The following is an 8,399-nucleotide window of genomic DNA, read 5'->3' on the forward strand; positions in this document are numbered from 1 at the left end:
GTCCAATGTTACATTTGTATATCTAAAATTAGACAAATTTGTAGAAAAACATCATAAAGTTTATTTTCCTTTTAAGCTGGTCTTCACAATAAATTATAAGTTCTGTCTTTTAATTATTTATCTATTATGATTTATTTTTATCTTCTTGCCTTTGATTCCTATATTATTTTCTTTTTATTGTTGTTCTCATTTATAAGTGTGCTCTGAGAACATGGTGTGTTGAGACTTCCAGAGGGCCTGGTACATGGTTAATTTCTACTTCCTGGTAACTCTTACGATTTTTCTTTCTCTTTGATGATCTGCAGTTTCTCAATGGGGTACTTATTGGTGGATTTATCTTTATTGAGCCTACATTCTATGCAGTGTATACTCTTCAATTCCAGAATATTCAGGTATTACTTTTTGAGATATTTATTCTTTGCCATTCTCTCCTTTCTCTTTCCCTGAAATTTTTAATACAGAACTATTGATCCCTTCTTACATTATGTCTTTGGTTCATGATTTCTTGATCATACTTGATGCAAGTTGTGTTTTTATTTCTCTATTGAAGCATCTTAAACATATTCATATTATAAATTCTGTCATATTTGTTCTTTGAAGTAAATGTAACATGGATTGAACTCACTCACCTTCTGATTATTGATTCTGTTAGTGGTTTTTCTTAGCATACAATTCAAAAGTACGTTGGAATTTTGGCTATTTTAGAAGGTGGGCAAGATTCTTGTTTCGATTTTTGTTTTTCTCTCCTCCCTGTTCTCCGTCACTCTGCCTAATGGTTGCCTCCATCCAGCACTTCCAAGCCCACAGCCAGACCAGAGCTGACGACATTGCTGGTACTCGTAAGCTTCAGTGACACGGAGGATATGATATATTAAATCCCCAAGACTAGTACTTGACCATGAGGACTCTCTTTATCCTCCCTCAGCCCTGAGCTCATAACTGCCCGAGTCTCAGGTGGTAGCAAGAACAACTGTGTTTCAGAGCCCATTGAGAGACAGGGAGCCCCATCCGGCCCCTAACCTCCAGATCCCATTACCCATCAAGAACCAAACTCTCAGCTACTTCTGCCCCATCTGAGATTCACTATGGCTTCAGCCTCCACCTCTGCTGGGAGCTTCTATTCAATTTCTGGTCCATGAAAATACCAATCCTGCCCTGGCCCATGTGGCTCAGTTGGTTGGGCATCATCCAGCACACCAAAACGTTACTGGTTTGCTTCTGGTCAGGGTACATGCCCAGGTTGTGGGCCCCATCCCTGGTAGGGCGTATACAGGAGGCAGCCAATGGATGTCTCACTCTCACATCAATATTTCTCCCTCTTAAAAAAAAATCAGTAAAAAATCTTTTTTTTAAATGGCAATCTTGATTTTTTACCTTAGCTATGTAATTTTTGTTTCTGGTTTGTATATTATATCCATCACTGCCATGTGATTGGAGTAGAACAGGCAACTTAAGATGCAAACTTAATGTGCTATGCGTATTAACTGTCTACATATCACCAACTAATCATGTCTTTTATTAACAAAGATTAAATGGAGGGAAAAGCAAGGGATGGGCATCTACTTTTTTCTGATTAATATGGGAGATATCAACCTTTACTTCTCTACTGCCCACTTCTTTTAGTTATCCCTCTGACATTATAAACTTTTTTCCCTAAGGCTCTGACCTCTGTATGGTCAACAGCAGGCTAGCCATTGCCACTGAGCAGTTTTACTTGGTCTAAAATCTTTTTTTAGTATTCAAGATTTCTTTGGCTGTGATAGAAACACAACTCCAACTATTGACTCCATTAAGTATGAGAAAAGCAAAAATTTTACTGACCCCCAATGATGAAAGGAAAACAGGTTTTCTGTCTATTGTCTGTATTTCTCTTGGTGTTGTCAATTTTATTCTATCAGAGCAGCTTGCCCCTAAAGTTTGGGGAAAATTACTCCTGGAAGCAACTTGATCTTCCATCTCTCAGCTTCAGCACCAGAGAAGGTTTGAGACTTGTTCCTTAGACCCAAGTTTGGAAATTCCAAGAAAATATTCTGATTGATTCATCTTGGGTCAGTTTATCATCTTTGCACCAACTAACGTGGTCATGAGTATAGAGTATATAATAACATGGCAGCATTCATTCAAACCACATGGATAAAATGGGAGGGCACTGATCTTGTCAGGCAAGAAAAAAGATTTCCATTGTGGCTTTTTTTTCAAGTAACTGTTATTAAATTTATTGGGATGACATTGGTTAATAAGGTTATGTAGGTAAAGGAGACCAAATATATAGTAATGGAAGATAATTTGACTTTGGGTGGTGGGCACACGATGCAATATACTGATCACGTATCATAGACATATATACTTGAAACCATCGTGTCTTTTAGTCATGAAAAGTAAAGATTATATTGGAACTCACAGGAAACAGATATTATATCAGTCTGTATTTGATTCAGGGAAGAAAAATCACTCTCTTTCAATCACTCCAATCAACCAAGTCTCGATCTGATCAATGTGCTTAAGCTTCAAATTTGAATTACATTAAGAATGTAATTTAGGCAATTAACTGCTTAAAAAGTCATTGGAACCAATGGAGGAACTGACATCAGCCAGGCTGGTACTGAATTATTGACTCAGAGACAAAATAGGACAATGAATTATAGAAGTGTCAGGCTATCTAGACTAAAACGTCAGCAATAATTATATAGCTAGTGAGTCATTTCTTTAGGTTATGGGAAGATTAATAAAGTGTTATCGGAAACTCCCTTATATTCTTTCAAAAAATTAAGAAGAAATGCAGACAGGCAATTATTCAGATAAACATTACATTGAGTAAGTTCTGGAATATGGTTAGTGATCTCTGACATTTTTAGAGCTATATTCCACACACTCAAAATGTGTGTGATTTAGAATCCTGCTCTCTCATAATAAAAGACTATATTTTTATTTGTGCTTTGTGTTTGATGTGAGTTATTTGTGCCTGCCTCTTTCCACATTGTATGTAACAAAGTAGCCTATTAAAAGATACTTGCAAGAATATAGGGCAACAAATTAAGTATAAAATCAACCTAAATTCAATCTCATCATTATGTTTAAGCTTCAAATTTGAATTCTCAGGCAGTCAGGACAAAAAGAAAACATGATTTTTAGAAATATTTCATTATAGTAAATAATGAAGCATATCAAATCATCAAAGAAATAAAATGTAGTCAGTACCTGAAATACACAGTGAGTGCCTCCATGAGAACCTGGAAAGATGGGGAATAAAAACTTACTAGAGCCCTGGCCGGTTTGGCTTAGCGGTTAGAGCATCGGCCTGCGGTCCAGAGAGACCCAGGTTCGGTTCCCGCTAAGGGCACCTACCTCGGTTGCAGTTGGTCCCCGGCCCTGGTTGGGTCATGCCAGTGGCAGCCACTCAATGTGTCCCTTTCACATCGATGTGTCTCTCCCTCTCTCTCCCTCCCACTCTATCTGAACAAAAAATGGAAAGAATGTCCTTGGGTGAGGATTAAAAAAAAAAAATACTATAGCTAATGGTAATGAAAGACTATTTGTTCTAACACTCCAGCTTAAGACATATTCCTCTTAAAAATAATATATCATTAATATATTATAATATGAAATTGCTATGCCAAGATCTTGGATGCAAAAAGCATTAGGAGATTTTAGCTCCGTCTATAGCACTGCTTCTATCCTAGGGGCATTTATCAATTAGGAACTAACAACTAAAAGACTGAATTATACTTGGGACAACATTCCAGAGCTATGGGAGCAACAGTCGGAGAGTTTAGAACCAGCCAAGGGCTGGAGCCTAATGGACTCTACCCCAGGAAAAAGGGTGACTTCAAGGACATTATGATAGAAGTCCAGCTTTGGGTCAACTGGGAGGACAGATAGTCTCAAATTTTGGAACTGTATTAAAAACATCCTTGTTGTTAGTGCCCCAGAGGAAAGAAAATATTTTCTACAGAGGAAGATAATATTACCCTATCTTTAAAAATATTTTTACAAATAATTTTGTCACCTACGTCTTTAGTTAGAAGCCTTGTATGACAAGGTAGTTGCTGTCTAGAATATCTTCAGTAACTGTGACAGTAAAAGCATGTACTCATTTTAAAACCTTCTTCTTAGAAGTGACACACATCAGTTCTCTCATATTTCATTGCTTATTGCAACTCACATGACTGTGTTTGATAGAGTTGGGAATCCTCCTACAGGATGAGAAACCAGAAATTGGTAATTAGTAATATAATTTTTCAGATCCTGCCCTGCTAAAGATAAAATATTAGTTTCCCTCTCCTTTCGCAGTGAAGAGCACATTCAACCAGTGCTCAAGAGAAATGTCCAAAATTTTCATCCCATCACTGCTCAAAACTAGAATCTGAGTAACTCATTATACTTTCTATGTCAGATCTAGATGTGGCTTTTGATCTGGAGACTTGGGAACTAAAGAAATAGTCTGCTCCTCACACTCCCAAAAGTCAGTGGGATAGAATACCAGTACACTCTCCTACACTGAAAGACCAAAAATGTGAGACATACAAAAGTCCCTAGTAATAGCAATTTCAAAATCAGGCTGAGCAGATGCTACAAAAGACTTTATACTCTGGGGGTGGGATGTGCTCTTTTTCTGAAAGTACCTCCCCCAGCTCATTGTTCTCCATACTGCTTGGCTCAGCTCTCTAGAGGCTTCTTTTCTCCCTTATCCTAGACCACAACTTGAAAGAGCATTGAAGACTAGACCTTTCTTGAGGGCTGAACTTCTCAGCCAGCATCCTTCTGGTGGAAATATGGATGTCGTCTTAGTCTGTTCAGGCTGTTATGACATAACATTATAGCCGGTATAGCTTACAAACAACAGAAATTAACTTCTCACACTTCTGGAGACTGGAATTCCAAGGTCAAGACAGCAGCAGATTTGGTGTCTTGAGAACCCACTTCCCAGTTCTTAGATGGCCATCTTTTCACTATATCATCATATGGCAGGAGGATCAGGGATCTCTCTGGAGTCTCTTTTATTAGAACACTAACACCACTTATGAGGTCTCTGTTCTAATCACCTTCGAACGGCCCCTACATCAAATACCATCATGTTGGGAATTAGGTTTCAACACATGAATTTTGGGAGGACACAAACATTCAGTGTACAGCAGGTGTCTAACTGGCTTCTTAAGTATTAGTCACAATCTCATTAAGTCCAAGCTGCTGGCTCTTTGTACAATACAATTCTCTGAAAAATGTAGGCAGTTTATTATCTATTTTTTAGAACCAGTTTTTTGTTTTGTTTTGTTTTTGTCTCATGTCCCACACAGAGGCATAGCTACAGCTATCTTGTGTTTGTAAACTATTGTTGGGAGAGCCACACACTTAGTCTCTTTTTCCTGAGCTCTTTGGTCCAACTAAAAGTATTTACTGGCAGTATCTTAGTCTATTCAAAAATTTTAATAACCGATGTGACAACCATACTCTTCATTTGATCCTTGCCTCAAGACTGATTTTAATTAGCCTTTGACATTCTAATAATTCCTCGATTTTATCTTTTAGTGTTTGAATTTGAGAAGCATTTCTTTCAACCTATAAGCCCCTGAATTTATAGACTATCTATTATTTTTCATTCTTGTTTGCATATCAGACAATATTGTTCTGCTCATGTCTCTTTCTTGTAATAAACTTTCAAATCAAGCCCATAGCAGCCAACACATGCTAATAAAAGTCTATAAAACTAAAAAATTATTGGGTACATAATTTGCCTTCTAAGTTAATGTGGATGACAGTTTTACTAAGTACTTTGCCACTACATAACCTGGTTACCATTCTTCTAGTCTTTATTACCAATTTCCTTGCAAACTAATGCCCATCTCATAAACCAAAGCCCCATATTTTAGGTTGTTTGTTACAATAGCACTGCAATCTTAATTTTAATATCTATTTCAATCAGATAGATCTAGTTCTACTGCAGTAATAAACAACTCAAGAATTTCAGTGCTTAAAACAGCAAATGTTTTGTTTTATTTTTATCTCACATTTTACGTCCATCACAAGTAGAATGGTGGCACTCACCCCCATTATTCCTGTTTTTACTCTGGGTTGCAGGCTGATAGACGAGTCACTCTCTGAAATATTACCAATAACCACAGCGAAAGGAAAGAAGAGCATGGTGAAGCATGTACTGACTCTTCAAGCTTCTGCCTAAAAATGACACACCTCACTTCTGCTCCCAAGTTCACACACCTTTGACTTCAACGTGGTCGCTACATATACTTCTAAGGCAAGAAGCAGAGCTAGATATAATCCTAAGGCAGGAAGCAGAGCTAGATGTTGGTGTAAAATGTTAGAATCTATCATTAAAATATATCAAGTAAAAGAACTATATTTATTATTAGTAAAAGAGAGACAAGCCAAGCTTGAAAATTTTATTAGCAAATTGAAAAATATGAAAAACAACACAGGAAGTACAAATAGAAGTAGATATGCAAGATTCTAGAATTAAAAATACAACTGAAATTAAGAACTAGAGGGACGTCTATGAGTACAACAAGCCAGGTGTAAGACACAATATGTGAGCTGAAAAAAACAACCTATGCAGCATGCTATGTAGAAAGACAAAGACATAGCTGAGAATCATAGAGTATGCTATGAATTCTCCATTCACAAAACTATATTAAAGGAAGCAGTAAATGGTATTCTGCAAGAAGAAATAGAATGATCACAAAATGGAAGGTCAGAGATGCAGGAATGAATGAAGAGTAAATGAAGTAAAAAGCATAAAAAGTTTATCTAAATAAATGTTGACTCTTAAACAGTAACAATAAGGTCTATGGGGTTTATTTTCTATAAAAAGAGAAATAAAATATATAATAGCCACAGTAATTGAGCAAGTAAGAGATAAATGGAGAAAAAGTCTTCTTATCTCCTTACATTTCCTGGCAGGAGAGAAAAAACATCTCAATTAATATTAGACTTTGATAAGTTAAGAATACATGTTGTAATTTCCAGAGTAACAAATAATAAAAATAGTATATAACTTCCCAAATAATGGGAAAATGTGACCATAGAAATTATTGATCCAAAAGTAGGTAAGAAAGAACAAAACAAAAAACGAAATAGGTTCAACAAATAGAATATACTTAAGATAGAGACTTTTAACTTAAATATATTGCTAATTATACAGGGTGGGGCAAAAGTAGGTTTACAGTTTGCATGAAAATAATACAATAATTAGCCCTGGCCAGTTTGGCTCAGCGGTTGAGCGTTGGCCTGTGGACCATAGAATCCCGGGTTGGGTTCCTGCTAGGGGCACATACCACAAAACACACACACACACACACACAATAATTAATAAATAATAATAGAATAGCTTTTCCGGCCTACCCCCACAGACCCTGCCCTCTTTGATTCTGGGTCCTCCCTGTCATTCTCCTGCACTGAAGATTGGGGCGCACTGGGAAGGCTGCTCTGGGTTACGGTTGCCCATTGTGTGAGCACCATTCCCTGGGGCATCTCTCCCTCTGCAGCCCTTAGGCCTACTGCTTCTCAAAGAATATGTTTGACAAGTGTACTGTGATCTGCTGCCAGTTAAGCAAAATGTGCCTTTAGCACCAGTTCCTCATACCATGTTCCAGCTGTCACCAGCACACACCCTATTTTAAGGGTACAGCAGTTGTCAAACGAGAGTTCAAAAAATTAAGCCTTGATGACTTTAAGGGGGAATATTTGGTGCTCTTTTTCTATTCTTTGGATTGCATCTTTGTGTGTCCTACAGAAATTACTGCTTTTAGTGACAAAGCCCGTGAGTTTCATGGTGTGATCTGTGAAGTTGTCTCAGTTTCCATGGATTCAGCCATCTCGCCTGGATCAACACACCGAGGAAGAATGGCGGTTTGGGCCAGACACCTTTGTGTGTTGTCAGATTTGGCCAAACAGACTTTGGAGACTACGGCGTGCTGTTAGAAGGCCCTGGTCTTGCACTAAGAGGTCTCTTCATAATTGACCCCAATGGAGTCATCAATCATTTGAGTGTCAATGATCTACCAGTGGATCAAAGCGTGGAAGAGACCCTCGGCCTGGTGAAGGCATTCCAGTTTGTGGAAGTCCAAGGAGAAGTCTGCCCAACAAACTGGAACCCGGATTCTCCTACAATCAAGCCACATCCAACTGCTTCCAAAGAATACTTTGAGAAGGTAAATCAGTAGATTTACCATGCGCACCTGCAGCTTCTCAAAAGCACCACAGTTGGAGCTCACTTTTAGCATTTCAAAGATGATTATGTATAGAAGGCAAAAAATAAAGTATGCTTGTATTCATAAATATTATTCTAAATGTTTTGTTTTTATAACATTGGCTACGGCTTTTTAAACATGGTTAGTTACTAACATGAGTTCTTTATTGGTAATTTCTTGATGGCTAGCTAGTTTACA

The 8,399-nt window shown here is 37.6% G+C and overlaps 1 pseudogene; it reads left to right on the plus strand.

The window, feature by feature from the left end:
- Nucleotides 1-772: 772 nt before the first annotated feature.
- LOC118622379 lies at nt 773-8,174 on the plus strand (annotated as a pseudogene).
- Nucleotides 8,175-8,399: the final 225 nt, after the last annotated feature.

The sequence above is a fragment of the Molossus molossus genome, unplaced genomic scaffold, assembly GCF_014108415.1.
Source record: "Molossus molossus isolate mMolMol1 unplaced genomic scaffold, mMolMol1.p scaffold_m16_p_9, whole genome shotgun sequence".
NCBI lineage: Eukaryota > Metazoa > Chordata > Mammalia > Chiroptera > Molossidae > Molossus > Molossus molossus.